General features: G+C 42.1%; 1 protein-coding gene across 4 annotated transcripts in view; it reads left to right on the top strand.

The window, feature by feature from the left end:
* The first annotated feature begins 10,344 nt into the window (after nt 1–10,344).
* NCOA5 (nuclear receptor coactivator 5) overlaps nt 10,345–15,363 on the top strand; it is a 29,917-nt gene continuing 24,898 nt past the window's right edge. For 2 of the 4 annotated variants that reach the window (XM_045885868.3, XM_045885869.3), the window contains exon 1: nt 10,345–10,502. The gene's annotated coding sequence lies outside the window, so the exon portion shown is untranslated. The remainder of the gene's footprint in view (nt 10,503–15,363) is intronic. The other 2 variants (XM_054510136.2, XM_064573279.1) reach the window with 2 other exon arrangements.

Genomic DNA, 15,363 nt, shown 5'->3' with positions numbered 1-15,363 from the left:
TGTTCCCTGTTCCCTTATAGTATTCACGCTGAGATAATTTCCAGCTTCTCAGACCCTCAATAGTTATAAAACATACCATTACCTCATTTTAATTTCATTAGATTTACAGGTCACAAGACCATACTGATCCTTACCAACTTCATCTTTAATGGTTTCAACATAATGGTTCTTTCTGCTTTAGTGTGAGCCCGATACAGAACTTCCTACTCATGTATTCTTACATCTCCTGCTTCCCCCTTTTACTCTCTGTCTAGACAATAGTGGCTAGTGGAGTCTTCCAAATGACAATGTGTATTTCATATCCACAAAGATGTGCCCCACACTGCTCTGTAACTCCACAGCAAGATCAGGAAAAGCAGTCATTTCTTTCCAAAACGTCTAATCCTGACGGATGACATGGAAAGGTCCACCTGAGTCATATATCTGATAAACCACCAACTCACCAGGCAACATTTCCACGGCACCTTTAATTAACTCTGCAGGGCACAGTGGGACATGGGGGCTCTGGAGCCTGACAGATGTGGGTTTGAATCCTGACTACGTTGCTTAACTGTGAGGAAAAATAATTTACCCTCTTTGAGACTCAGTTTCCACATCGGCAAAATGGAGGAATGGGATAATTACTTTGCAGGATAGTGGAACGACTAGATTTATATGGAAAGCAAGATGTTGGCATTAAAAGCATGAATTCTAGGGCACCTGGGTGGCTCAGTTGGTTAAGCTACTGCCTTTGGCTCAGGTCATGATCCTGGAATCCCAGGATTGAGTCCCGCATCAGGCTCCCTGCTCAGTGGGGAGTCTGCTTCTCCCTCTGACCCTACCCCCTCTCATGCTCTCTCTCTCTCCCATTCTCTCTCTCTCAAATAAGTAAATAAATAAGATCTTTAAAAAAAAGAATCTTAAAAAAAATAAATAAAAGCACGAACTCTACCACTAGAATACTACTCTGTGACCTTGGGTAATTTACCCAACCTCTCTGAGCTTCAATTTTCTTGCCTACATACTGGGACAGTAATAATGCCTACCTCTTAGGGTGTTGGGAGGATTAAATAAGGATTATATATAGGGTGCCTGGGTGGCTCAGTCGGTTAAGCGTCTGCCTTCAGCTCAGGTCATGATCCCAGAGTCCTGGGATCAAGTCCCACATCGGGCTCTCTGCTCAGTAGGGAGTCTGCTTCTCCCTCTCCCTCTCACTCTCCCTCTCTCTCAAAAAAATAAATAAAATCTTTTTTTTTTTAATTTTTTTAAAGATTTTTATTTATTTGCGAGAGAGAATGAGAGAGCTCGAGAGGGAGGAGGGTCAGAGGGAGAAGCAGACTCCCTGCCGAGCAGGGAGCCCGATGCGAGACTCGATCCCGGGACTCCAGGATCATGACCTGAGCTGAAGGCAGTCGCTTAACCAACTGAGCCACCCAGGCGCCCCAAAATAAATAAAATCTTAAGAAAAAAAAAGGATGTATATATAAAGTCCTCGGAGAGTGACTGACTCAAAGAAAGCATTCACCTTTTAGTTTGCCTTAAGGAGAGCTTCTCATCCCAGGCATTAACTATTTCCTTTAGAGCAGGATTCTTGTGTGTGTGTGTGTGTGTGTGTGTTTCGGAGTCCTCTGACCATACGTAGAAGCCTTTGGACCCTTCTTAGAAAAATATTTGTGAATGCATAAAATATGATAGAGGTATAAAGAAAACCAATTACGTTGAAATACAGTCACCAAAATGGTAAAAAGACAAATGCGTGCTGTAGCACTGTATGTGCTTCTTCGTTAATGGATTACATAATAAGATCTAGTGGCAAGTCTAAGATTTCCATCATTTCAAAGTAATGATGAGTGCAAATGATAATTCAAGACATCTGCAATAACTGTAATATGATATGAAATATCTGTGATTTCTACTGGAGACAATGTAGCAGGCTCTGTTAATACCACTGTTGCTTACGATCATAATGGAAAGAAATGCTTAATTTCAGTTGGAAGTAAATGAGAGTAAGGAAGCAGGTTTTTCCCATCCAAGTTCATGAACCCCAGGTTAAAGCCTCCTGCTTAAGAACATATTTAGCACCCCTTTATCCTCAGCTATGGGTCCAAAGCCACAGATTAGGAGGTACCCCCAAGATTCCCCTCACATCCCATTAAATGGCCTCTGATTGGAAGAGTAATTTCAGGACGAGAGAGCATGGTCCTACAAGAGCATGTGTCGGGCTGACAAACCACTACCGGCTAGCTAACGCTTACTGTGCAGCACAAGCCAGGCACTAAGTGTTTTACTGATGTTGACTCAGCAACATTCACAATAATCCTTTCAGAGAGGTCTTATTACTATCCCTGTTTTACAGAAGAGAAAACCGAGACACAGAGAGGTTAGGTGACATGCCTGAAGTCACACTGTGAGTAAATCGTGGAGCCAGAATTTGTACTCAAGTAGTCTGAATCCATGGTCTGTGCTCCTAGCTACCAGGCTACACTATCTTTCTATTCTGAGTGGGGATGGGGAGTCAGATTTAAAAGAACATCTTGTTGACCTTAAATGTAAAATACCCAGGTATTTTACCAGCAAAATGAGTTTATTTGGGAATTGCAGAAGAATTGCAATCTGAGACATGCAGGCTATGGCAAACCACAGGCAAGTGTGGAGCACAAAGCAGAGGAACATTACTCTGTGGAGAAAAAGGAAGAAGTTGGAAGGGGCAGCTCTGGAGGAAAGCAGGAGCTCAGGGTGATGATGGCTCCTCATTGACTGAGTTGCTGCAGTTTCTCATGGGCTAGGCTGTTGCTGGGCAAGGAAAAAAATCTTCCTTCCTCCTGCTGGGTAGTCAAGTGAACTTCTTCCTGCCTAGGAATGTGAAACAAGATGCACTGGAAAGTTTGTGGGTGAGAACTTCCCCTTCAGGGCTTCCCGACTCCACTCTAAGTGAGGTTTCCCTTTACTAACTTTCACAACCTTAAGGATGAATAGGAATTAACTAAAGAGGTGGCAGAGAAAGGTGGAGATGTAGGAAAAGGGTTAGGAGAGTACTTAAGCAGAGGGAACAGGAGGTATAAAGGCCCTGAGGCAGAAAGAACATGGTGAATGTAGGGCCCGAAATGATACCAATGGGGCTGCAGGTTGGAAAGCAAGGGAGACAGTGGCAAAATGTTAAGTCTGGATGGCAAAGTTCCAGATCTCGCAGGGCCTTGAAGGCAACTTTATCATTATCCCAAGGACCGTGGGGAGTGACAATCAGAGCTGCTATATAAAAATATCATTCTATAGAAGAGAAAGAACAGGAGAGAAGAAAAGGTGAAAGCAAGGAGCCTAGTTTGGAGACAAGCAAAGCAGTGCAAGCTAGAGGTGATGATAGCTTGGACTAGTGGTGGTCAGGGAGGACCAGTTTGAGAAACATTAGGGGGAAGGATCTGGTGCACTGGATATGGGGATAAGGGACAACTCTGTGGCCAACTGTATTCCCCAAAGGTGGCCACAGCTTTGTCTCCCATCCACAGTCTCTGCTCACAGCGAGCCCTTGCCATTCCTCCCGTTGAGAGAGGGCCTTGAATCTGGTCAGTCTTAGGAGGCATATGACTTCTGCGGTTATGTCAGAGAAGGCAACAGAGCTCCTGCCTGGTTCTTTCAGCCACTCTCCCAGGGCACCGAGCTCCATGTAAGCAACTCAACTGCTTTGAAGCCACCATGCTGTGAGGAAGCCCAGACTAGCCCATGCAGGGAGGCCATGTGAGGACAGAAAGCTGTCCAGCCGGCCTCCAGCTGTTCCAGCCCCCTGCTGTTCCACTGTCTGCCCAACCCAGAGCCAGACCTGCCCAATCAAGCCCTTCCTGAATTCCTAGTTCCCAGAAACCATGAAGAATAAAATGTTTGCTTCATATCACTAAGTTTTGAATCTGGAACATTCATCCTTCAGATTCTGTCTCTACTGCCTTGGCCAGTTATCCGGTTCCAATCCTCATACAAGAGATTTAACATTCTCAGTTTGAGAAATTTATCCTGAAACATGGTAAATGGCTTTTAGGTATTTTATCTCTGTAATCACCAAGCACAGCGGTTTGTCAACCTGGGAGGAGAGTTTTTAAAAAAAAAAAAAATTCTCAAGTTCTACCCTGGACTTGCTGAATCAGAATCACCAGGGAACAGTGACCCAGGACTTGGCTCACCTGTCCTGCTCTCTGACATCATCCTTAGCCATTTTTATGATTATTATACTTATATTCTATTTCTATACCCCAACATGTGTAGGCAAATTTGGAGATGGATCCTTTGAGAATTTAAAGTGAAGGGAGGCATTAATCAGATTGCCTTGGTGATCTGAGTAGCACAAACAAGATTTACTTACCTGCATCAAAGATAATTCTCTTTAAACATTTTCATAAGTATGTTTCACATGGCTCTGGAAATAAAACAACTAAATATGTGCCATCTAGAGTAATAATAATTAAAACAATGTGAATTGCCCCAAAAAGGAAGAAATATTATAGAATCAATAAAGAGTAGGGCACCTGGCTGGCTCAGTCAGAGGAGTATGTAACTCTTGATCTCAGGGTCATGAGTTCAAGCCCCACATTGGGTTTTTATTTTCCAAAAAAATAGGAAATGGTACAGAATTAATGAAAAGCCCTAAATTTAATCCTCCTATAAAAAAGAATATTATATATAAAGAAGAGATACAAAAATGGTTTGGGGTGTTATTTGGTATTGAAATGGCTTAGAGGAAGAGAGAATCTAATTGTACCTACCTTCGACATCATACATCAAAATCAATATTAATTGGATTAAATAATCAGTTATTAAAAGGGGAAAAGTAAACCATGGTAACATTAGAAAAGGAAAATATGTATTTATTAAGTTTTCTGGAGGGTGGAAAGTCAAAAGTTAAAAATGAGTCAACAAAGCTGTGTTCCTTCTAGAGGCTCTGGAGGGAATCTGTTTTCCTACTTTTTCCAGCATCTAGGGCCCTTCCGTGTTCCTTGGCTCACAGCCCCATCCTCCACTTTCAAAGCCAGCAGTGTAGTAACATCTTCCACTATCTCCCTCTCCCTCTCCCCCCCACCTCCCCACCCTCCCCCCAACCCCCACTTCCATCATCACATCTCCTTCTCTGACTCTGACCCTCCCACCCCCAACTCTTATAAGGATCCATGTGATTACATTACATTGGGCCCACCCGGACAATCCAGGATTATCTTCCCATCTCGAGATCCTTAACCTAATGACATTTGCAAAGCCTCCATTGTCATGTAACGTGATATATTCACAGGTTCCAGGGATTAGGATATGGATATCTTTAGGAGGTCATTACTCTGACTCCCACAGTTATACAGAGCTATACTGACACTGATGGGCATGTCATAGAGGCTGGTCTCCCTGATGGCGGGGAGGGATCTTAGGGTGGCTATTCTGCAGTTCCCTGAGCCACTCCTTTCAACATACAACAGATCTTGCCAAGTGGGGGCTGTCCCATTCTGATCCACTTTGTTGGCAGAATCTTACTCTGAGGAGCTATTGATTCAGCTGGGGTTCACAAGGAGCTTAATATCACAACAAAGTCCCTTCTACCCCCACCCCAATGTCCTGGGGAATAAGGATTCATTGACCAACTCCCAGCGACATTTATTCTATTTATTCCACTTGTGAATAGAGTAGCCCATGAAAACCCAAGGGCCTCTGTCTTCTAGGAGATGTCTAACAGATTGTGAGCATAAACAAATCTATAGAAAGACACAAACCATGATGTCATAAGACATCTATGAGCCATTGAGCCTGCATGATGAGCCAGGCATGATTCTAGTAGCTTCATGCATGATACGTACTACCTCATTTAACTTACTTCATGTTGACCTTATGAGGCACATGCTATTCTCATTCCCATTTTATAGATGAAGAATAGGAGTCATGGAGGGTTAAAGAACAGGCCCAAGTCTGCCAGCTAGGAAGTGGTAGAGTAGAGTTGTGAACGTAGGCCGGTCTGATTCTACAGCCTATGTTCTAATCTACCGAGACTTCATAAATGGTAAATTCTCTCAAAAGGTTTGAGCCAAGAAAGCTGGAGCATTGGAGGTCTGTGTTCATGGCACACCAGAAAGATGCCCAGGGCTGTACAGACAGGTCCCAGGCAGGCTGGCAGTTACTCCCACTCTCAATGCCTCTCTCCTCCCCTGCCTCCTATTGGCAAGGAATCCCTCCAAGACCAGCATGGAGAAATGAATTTCTTGGCCTCTGTTAGGTCGTGGGAATTGGAAAGAAGAGATATTAATCACTTTGCCTGGAAAATGCATATGCACATAGTATTGCAGAGGGTTCTAGTCAAAAGAAAATTGCTGGCTGAGAAGGACACAGCATCACTTCTGTGTCTTCCTGCCAAAAATGTAGAACCTGGATCTAACAATGGAGAAACATCAGACAAGCCCCAGTGAGGGCCGTTCTATAAAATAAGTGGCCTGTACTCTTCAGAAATGTCAAGGTCATAAAGGACAAAGACAGACTGAAGAACTGTCACAGATCAAAGGAAACCCAAGAGATGAAAACAAAAGCAACATGTAACCCTAAACTGGGTCCAGGACCAGAAAACAAATTGTTTCTTTCGCTCTCAAGAACATTAGTGGAACAACTGGTGAAATTCAAATTAGGCCTGTGGATTAGATGACACAGAGATAACACAGAGGAAGAGAAACAGACAGTTACAGAGCAAACAAGGTAAAACGTTCAATATTTGGAGAATCTGGGGAAAGGACATTCAGGAACCCTTTGTACTATTTTTTGCAACTTTTCTGTAAATCTGAAATTATTTGAACATTTTAAAAAATAATTTTAGAGATCTTGATGTCTAGAGCCACAGTGCTTCATTATGTAGTGAATGAGAATTGCCTTAACCGACAGCTCTGCACACCCTCTGCGTCTGCAGAAAAGGCTGAGAAGTGTTCTCATGAGACAACTAGCAGAGCAAGACGGCAAGAAGTTCCTAAACCATAGAGTGCAGTGCAGCTGGGAGGTCAAGAGCCCAAGTTGTTCACCTCCAGTGCTCTGGGACCTTAGGCAAGCTACATAAGCTCTCTGTGCCTCAACTGCCTCGCCTGTAAAATCGACATAATAACAGTATTTATGAAGAAGACTATCTATATGACATTAGGAAAGGGAAGGAATTCTTTTTTTAAAGATTGTATTTATTTATTTATTTATTTATTTATTTGGCAGAGAGAGAGAGAGAGTGCGCACAAGAGAGGGGAGCGGCAGGCAAAGGGGAGAAGGAGAAACAGGTTCCCCTCAAAGCAGGGAGCCCACTCGATCCCAGGACCCTGGGATCATGACCTGAGCCGAAGACAGACACTTAACTGACTGAGCCACCCAGGTGCCCCAAGGGAAGGAATTCTTAAACAAGACACAGAACACCACAAATCATAAAGGGGAAGGTTGAAACATATGACTACATTAAACTGTAAAACTTGTGAATGACAAGACACCATTAACAAAATGATAAACTGCAGCGAGAAGACCTAACCCTAACATGAGATCAGTATCCAGAATAGGTAAACAACTCCTATGGATCAATAAGAAAAACAAAAAAATACCTCAATGGAAAAGTGGTCTAGAAATATAAACAGGCAGTTCATAAAGGAAGAAACTTGAATAGCTTGTAAGAAAAGATGCTCACTATCACCAAATTCAGAAGAATTTAAACTAAAACAGCAAAGATATCATTGCATACCCATAGTCATAAGCAAAAAATAAATAAATGAATAAAGTCTGAAAATATCCAAAGTTGATAAGGGTATCTAGAAATGGTACTTATATGTTGCAGGCAGGAGTATACATCAATACATCACACATACTTCTTTGGAGAGCAGTCTGGCTAAACCTCCTAAAGTTCAAGATGTGATACATACTACAAAGTCAGCAAATCTACTCCTAAGTGTGTATCCTAGATGTGCACCCAAGGAGATATGTACTAATATGTTCAGTGCAGCACACTTTGTAGTAGAAAGAAAATCTAACTATTCCTTAGTACAGATAGATACACAAACTGTGGCCGATTCATGCAATAAAATACTATACAGCAAATAAAATGAATACATTAGAGCAGTAGTTCTCAGAATTTAGGATGCATCAGAATCACCAAGGAGGGCTTGCGGAAGGACAAATGGCTGGGTCCTACCCTTGGAGTTTCTGATTCAGTGAGTCTTGCGTAGGTAGGGCTGAAATTCTGCATTTCTAACAAGTTCTCAGGTGTTATTGATGCTGCTTGCTGGTCCAGGGACCATAAAAGTAGTTACACGTTTCAGCACAGTTAAATTTTGAAAACCTAGCAGAGTTAAAAAGATAAAAGCAAGCTGGGAAAAGACATAAAATATATATCTAGATACATTAAACAATAGTATACAGATTGGAGAGATATTGAGATACAGATATACCTTTATAATAAAAGTACAAAATATATGTGGGAATGTATTTCAGGAGAGTGATTATCTCTGGGAAGGGAGAGGAAGGAAATGGGAAGAGAGTCTTAGCAGTGAGTAGAAGGGTATGTATTATATTATTTTATGTACTTTTAATGCATGTTTGAAATGTTAAGGAATTGAAGTTCAAATTATATAGCATCTATCTCATGGATGAGTGTGAATAACAACTGATACAATGTGAAACTTTCCGGGTGGGAAAAGATAGGAAGATGAAGTTGGGCCACAAAATCTCTGTCCCTGTATATCTAACCAGAAAAATAATAAGTTAAAAGATAAAAGAAAAATAATTAAGAGAATCAATCAATTCAACCAAACAATGAAAAAGCATACAATTTTATGGCATAAACATCAAAAAGGGGTAACGCAGGAAAGAAACAGAAGATTCTGAACTGAGTCAAGTATGGTTCTTAACCTACGCACAAAAGGATGCAAGAGAAGCAGGTGAATCCACAAAATTCTGAGACTTCTCACCTAGAGTGAGTGAACCACCTGGGGAAAAGTAAAGAAAAAAAAAAATCCCTGGGCGTAGACGTCCCTATCTGGCTCTAGGAGCTCTCAGCCAAGGTGGGAAAAACCACCCAGCTTCCATTTTCCCAGGTGCCATGATGAATTATGAATTATTAAGGACCCGAAGACCACGCTTATCTGTCCATAGGAATCAGGCACACCCTGCACTCACCACAGGTGAGACAAACTAGACAATCCTGTGTGTCTCCGTTTCTTTCCTTCAAGTATTTACCTGTTTGTAATTATACACTCAAATGTGATTATTCACCTAATTTTCTCTCTCCACTAGAAAGTAATCTCCAAGATAGCAGAGATGGGTCTGCATTTGCTCATGACAGTGCTTTGAAAGAAGGTGTCTGATAAATCATAGGGCCACCTAGTAGGTGTATAAAAAAATTCAGTAAATGGAGCACTGGGTGTTATACGCAAACAATGAATCATGGAACACTACATCAAAAACTAAGGATGTAATATTGGTGACTAACATAATAAAATAAATAAATTTTTTAAAGTATACTAAAAAAAAAACATTCAGTGAGCAAATGAGTGAAGGAATGAGCAAATGAGTGGCTGTCAAAGAAATCTGACTTCCCATAGCATTCCAATTCCACAGCCACCATTTTTTCTTGGTATGCACTATTCACAAGGAGAAAAACTAGACCCCCGCGGGGTCTGAGGCATTTCCTAACTAATAAAAAAGCCTACCTGATTCATATAGCGATAGCTGTGATTAATAAAATGTATTTACAATTGTGTGAGCAAATTCCATTCCCTCTGACAAATTATTCTAGAGATTAAGTGAACAATACAGCATATTGCAGGCTTCATAGTCAACAGTTACATTCTGAGAAATTTATTTTTTACATTGAATAAATATTCCAGAAAGAAGTAACTCAAAAAGAACCTGTGACTATATCACCAGAAGCGTTTTGCCCCTTGCCAGCGAAACTAATGGGGTACACAGCCTATTTAAATGTAAATTTAAACAAAGCGTTTTTTCTACCTCTCTGCTCTCTTTGTTCCTTGGGATCCGGAGGTTACAGGAATATATATACTATTCTCCAACACACATCCAAAGGTGTTTTGTTTTCTGTTGCGTTTTATGAAAAACTAAATCGAAGTATTTTAGGATTTAAATTATCTATTTCCACAGTTAGAATGGAAGGAAGGCGCTCCGAAAATCAGAAGAAAGGCGAAGCCTTTGGGGTCGGGGGACCAAGCCTGGCCCCATCCTTAGCCGTGGATGCCGTTACTAGGCAACCCCTAGCGTTCTCAACGGCCGCCGGGAAGCCACTTCCCCGCCCTCATTGCTAAGGAGATGGACGCCCAACACAGCCCTGCCGTAAACCCACGCGCTCTTACGACATTGCCGCGCCTGCCGCTGCGTGCGCGCCCTCTGCCCCCACTCTCCGCCCCAGCCGCCATTGCCTCGTGCCCGCGCCGGTCGGTTGGTGGCGCCTTTGTCCTACGGCGGGCAGGTGGGCTGAGGTGGAGGCGGCAGGGGCGGGCCTGAGGCGAAGGAGAGGTCGGGAGCCCGCCGCGCTGGTAGCGGTGAGTGCCGGGAAGCGGTGGCCGTCCGCCGAGGGTGGGCCTCACGGCAGGCGGTTGAGGGGGCTCGGGCCGGATGGGGAGGCTGAGGCGGGAGGGCCCGCTCGACGCGCGGCCGCGGTCGCGGCCTCGGCTCCTCTCCGGGTGCGCGCGGAGCTGCGCATGCCCGGTGCGGGGCGCGGCCTCTGGCTCCCGTCAAGCCCAGGCCCGGCCAGCCGTGGTGGGCTCGGGTCCGGGCGGCGCCGCAGCGCGGCCGCTTGTCTGTGCGCGAACCGCCGACAATAGTCCTCCAAGCTTGTCTGTAGGGTAGGCTTGCACACCCCGCGTCCCTCTCTCGAAACGGTGAAGTCGCTCGCCTGCGGGCCCTCAGCAAGTCGGTGGCGCAGGTGGGATTCGAACTCGGACCGAGGCGGCTCGCCTCTCCGGGCGTTCTACCGGGCGTGCAGCGCCGTGCGGCGAACCGAACGCTGGCCCCCGTCGCCGCCGCCTCTCAGCCCCTTGACAGCATCTTCAAGGCGTCTGTCTCCTTGTCGCGTGATACCCCCACTCGTTTTATAACGCGGACCCCGGGCCCCAAGGATGGGGAAGAAACTGTGCCCGAGGTTACCGCGGAAACTAGCGACAGAGCCAGCGCCCCAACCTGCTGGCTCTTCTGTCTCCTGGACCCAGGGCGCTCTCCGCTCCCGAGGACCCGCCGGGGCCTTTTTTTAGGACGGCGTTTCCCAAATTTCAGTCTCTCGCGTTGCACCTTTCTGTCCGTGTACCTTCTGTACTGTTACTTATTTACCAAATGTTAATATTTTTCTTTAAACTGACTCCTTTTTTTTCTCCTTCTTAAATACATTTGTTTAAGGTGGAAACGTAAATCGCAAAATGGAAAGCCAGTTATTTTTCTAATGCTCATAAAAAATAAATACCTATCTATTAAAATAAACAGTGCGTCCTTGTTCCTCCTCAAGTTATTCTGCGTTCCACGCTTTGGGAAACGCTGTCCTAGGAGTATGGGGTTAATTGTCGTCCTGGCTTTCGCTCTGCACAGAATTTTCCCCTGAGGCGTAGCGGATTCCATGAAATGCCCCAGGATCTTCGGGGATGATGATATTATAAGGCTTTTTCGTTGTAAACTGTTCTCATTATTGACTTGCAAGCGCTAGTCCCAGGGAACTGCAGGAACTGTCAGCTCAAGCGCACCCGGCGTGCCTCTTCAGTTTTCTTGTAGCACTGTGGCATGGTAACCACCTGACAATTTCGGCATACGAAGATGGAGCAGTTTTGGTTTTTGACTACTCTAGATTTAATGTTTTCTGTATGAGCCAGTCTGGGTGTGAAAAGTAACTTTCATGTTGCCTTTTTCCAACCAGTAAACCCCAAGCTTTTGCATTATGGGTATTGGAGATCACTTGGCTATTTAACGTCTGTTTCTTCCTATATTCTTGTTTCTTTGCCTTTCTTTTAGCTCATCTGTCACTCTCCAGGTATTCTTTGAAACCTCTGACATGATCTTTTAACCTATAACATAGAAACTGTAGTTTCCCTTGTAGAATGTGCTGGAGAAATCGTATTTCAAGGCCCAGTGGAAGGAATTTTTCTAGGTGCATGTTGCTCAATGTCACATGCTGGTGAATACTGCACATTTAAAGAAGGCATTAGGAGCTCCTGTCTCCTTGCTAGATCAGATGCTGCCAATTGATGAATTGTTGAATAAAGCTAATTAGGTCTTTTCAAAGAAAGGGAGGCACTGAGAGATTAACTTATTTATGTAAACAGTCTGTTCTGTTTGTAGTCCGTTCATAACTCTTCGTGTGTATGAGAGAGCAGATTTACTTTAATTCATTGAAAGGAAACTCAGAAAAGTCTGCTCAGGCCATTCAGTTGTTGCTTCATCAAAGGCTCTTTAAAAAAAAAAAAATCCACATTCCTTGGGATTACTTTGGTAAGAGCAAAATGTAGAACTTACATTAAGGCTAAGGTGGTCTTCTTCGCATTTCTCAGCATCAGTGCTGTTTAGAGAAGAAATGAGAATTTTCTGCTTAGGTCCATTTCAGAACTTCAGCAAATGGAGCTTCAATCTACCAGTGCTCAAAAGCTAAGTCATTTGGAGAGGTTTTAGAAGTGTGATAAAAAAAGAGTGCCTCATGGTTTGAAACTTCATTCTTGATAACCGTTGCAAGCATTCCATCCCTATGGCCTGCAGATGGCAGTGCCTTTGTATGGCTTGTTACTACTGTGAGAAGTATTGGAATTCAGTTGTGCTTTTTAGAATGAGAAACCTGTGGAGGAAATGTATTTAATATTTTATTCCCTTCAACTATCATTGTTTTTTTGTTTTTGACTCCCCACATAAAGAATGAAATGTCTGTTCTTAAACTCACTATCACTCTTAATGGTAATGATAACATACAACCATCGGTGCGTATGATTTACAAAGCAGGTTTTAAAGTACCAACTCATTTGCTCCCGCCAATCATCTTGTGAGATAAGTAGGCTGATATTATTAAATATTTTTTGCTTATGAGAAAATAATGGCACAGAGAAGTTAGATTTTTTTGCCCAAATCACATACTTAGTAGAACATATTCAAGATACTATTGAAGATAAAAGATTTTGTGGTCAAGCAAAATTGGGAAATAATGAGGTAAAGAGGTGTCCATATTCCAGAATTTTAATATGCTAAACATATGCACTGTAGATGTTCAAGAGAGGAAGATATCATTGGTACCTTTCTCTTGCTATCCTCCTATATACATGTTTATTTTCCCAAACTGACTATTCTTTCTGCCACACTCTGTTTCATCTCTGTACCTTGTGGTTTACTAATGATTACCATGTGTCTTGAGACAAGTGCTTTTAAAGCTCAGTCAGCTTTTTTTTGTGCCAAAAGATTTGTCCTGTGAACAGCATACACATTTGTCTAGTCTATTTGGCTTAAGCAGAGTTAAACTATCAAGAAGTTAAAAGGGCAGTGACCAACAGAAAATTACCCTTTATGCTACTTTCATTAATGAGAAGTCTAATGAAAGGATCAGGGTAAGGCCACTGTCTGAAGGAGCAGCACATCAGAGAAATATGAAGTATACTGACAGCTATACATATAATACCAGCATGCCTGCTGCTTTTTAAATGGTGGTTTTATTACCACCAGATATGAATATTTATAGGGAGGGTCATTTTCATTCTTTATCCTATCACTAAAAAAAAACCAAGAGATAATAGGTCAACTGGACCAGTTACTTTTTTTTTTAATTTAAATTCAATTAATTAACATATAGTGTATTATTAGTTTCAGACGTAGAGTTCAGTGATTCATCAGTTGTACAGAACACCCAGTGCTCATTATCAATTACTTTTATGTTAAGAAAATAATTCCCCTCAAAGAATCAGAACTTTTGCAGACCATAAGACTCTTTTCCCTTTATTTCCTGTTCAAAACAGTATTTTTGTTGACCTATATAAAGACCAACAACTTTAGGGAAGCATCAGGGCAACTTAAGTTGCATTGGAGGACATTTATAAAGCAGAATGTCTTATAACTTTAGCTCTATAAAATGTCTTGAGTGATCCCCTGGGTTGGATCTAGAATGATTGAATTACTGAAGATTAGGTTGATCCTGCAGTTAGTGAGCAAGCTTTGGAGAACTTTGAATTATGAATAATTTGACTTTAAGTGAGTATACTTAATTATGCAATTGGAGATTGAGATAGTAATAACATATATTTACCATCAGAGATGATACAAGAAATTTATTTTTAAATGTCTCTTCAGAAATTATTCTTGATACCCAAAAGACAAAAAAATAGGAAAAATATGATTTCGTTCAGTGCAAAAACTTAAGATTATGAACTGAGCCTTTCTTTGGAATACTTATTTTAGGACAGCATCAGTCACTAGAACAGCTTGTTGAAAGTACAAATCTGTATACTGCTCCCCAGCTCCCCAGCTGACCAGTCTCTGGAGGTGGGGGCTGGGGAATCTGCCTTTCAGAAGCAACACCTGCAGTTTTTATGTACATTAAAGTTTTGAGAACCCCCTGATTTAGGCTTTAGAAAATGAGTTTTCACTGGAAATAGAAGATTGAAGCAGATTCTAGTACTAATCTATTCATATCCCAGATTACTAATAGGAATTGGCAACTCTGGTTTATGGCTGGGTATACATTTTAAGCAAAACTGTAATTTAACTATAAAATGTTCTTCGGCTTCGTAGTTTGAACTAGAGGTAATAGCAATAGTTAGAGTATCTGTAGAGTTTTCAATATTGTAATTCCTTCCACTCACATCAGTAGGATGCTTTTACCTTCTTGAGAACAAAGAAAGCAGACCTACCAAGATTCCTTGGTCTGCTTATTAAATTTAGATTTCCTCCACCTTGCTTTTAGTGGTGTGGATGTGAAATCATATGTGTGACCATTTTTCTCTTCTTGCAAAGAGATGCATTTAGATATGAAAACCAAATGCCTCAGAAGAAGCAGGAATTTTAGCCCCTGCCAGCAAAACAATATCGACAAGTCTAGTTGGCAGAATTTAGAGAGACTTTAGTTGGCAGATTGCCATTTATTAACCAAAGAAGTGGATAATATGCTATCAAAAAGTGGCAAGCTCAGTGGTTATTATTTTTCTTGCTATTTTATAAGTAGGTAATTGGGAAAAGAAGCTTAGATTTTCAGGATACTTTTTAAATGATCAAATAAAATTGAAAAGAAGTTGTTGGTGCACACTCCTCCTTGGGGGTGGGGGCACTGACCTATAATTGGATATTATTATTAACTGTAGTACAATGGAAACTTGGTTGATGATTCCATTTTCTTTGGAGGTAGCTATGTGATTATGTTTTCTATACTGTTTTCAAGGGTTATACTTAGACAGA

The sequence above is a fragment of the Mirounga angustirostris genome, unplaced genomic scaffold (assembly GCF_029215605.1).
Source record: "Mirounga angustirostris isolate CCGP_5_RB_7025 unplaced genomic scaffold, mMirAng1.0.hap1 SCAF_10, whole genome shotgun sequence".
NCBI classification, from domain to species: Eukaryota; Metazoa; Chordata; class Mammalia; order Carnivora; family Phocidae; genus Mirounga; species Mirounga angustirostris.
This window is presented reverse-complemented; position numbering and strand designations above follow the sequence as displayed.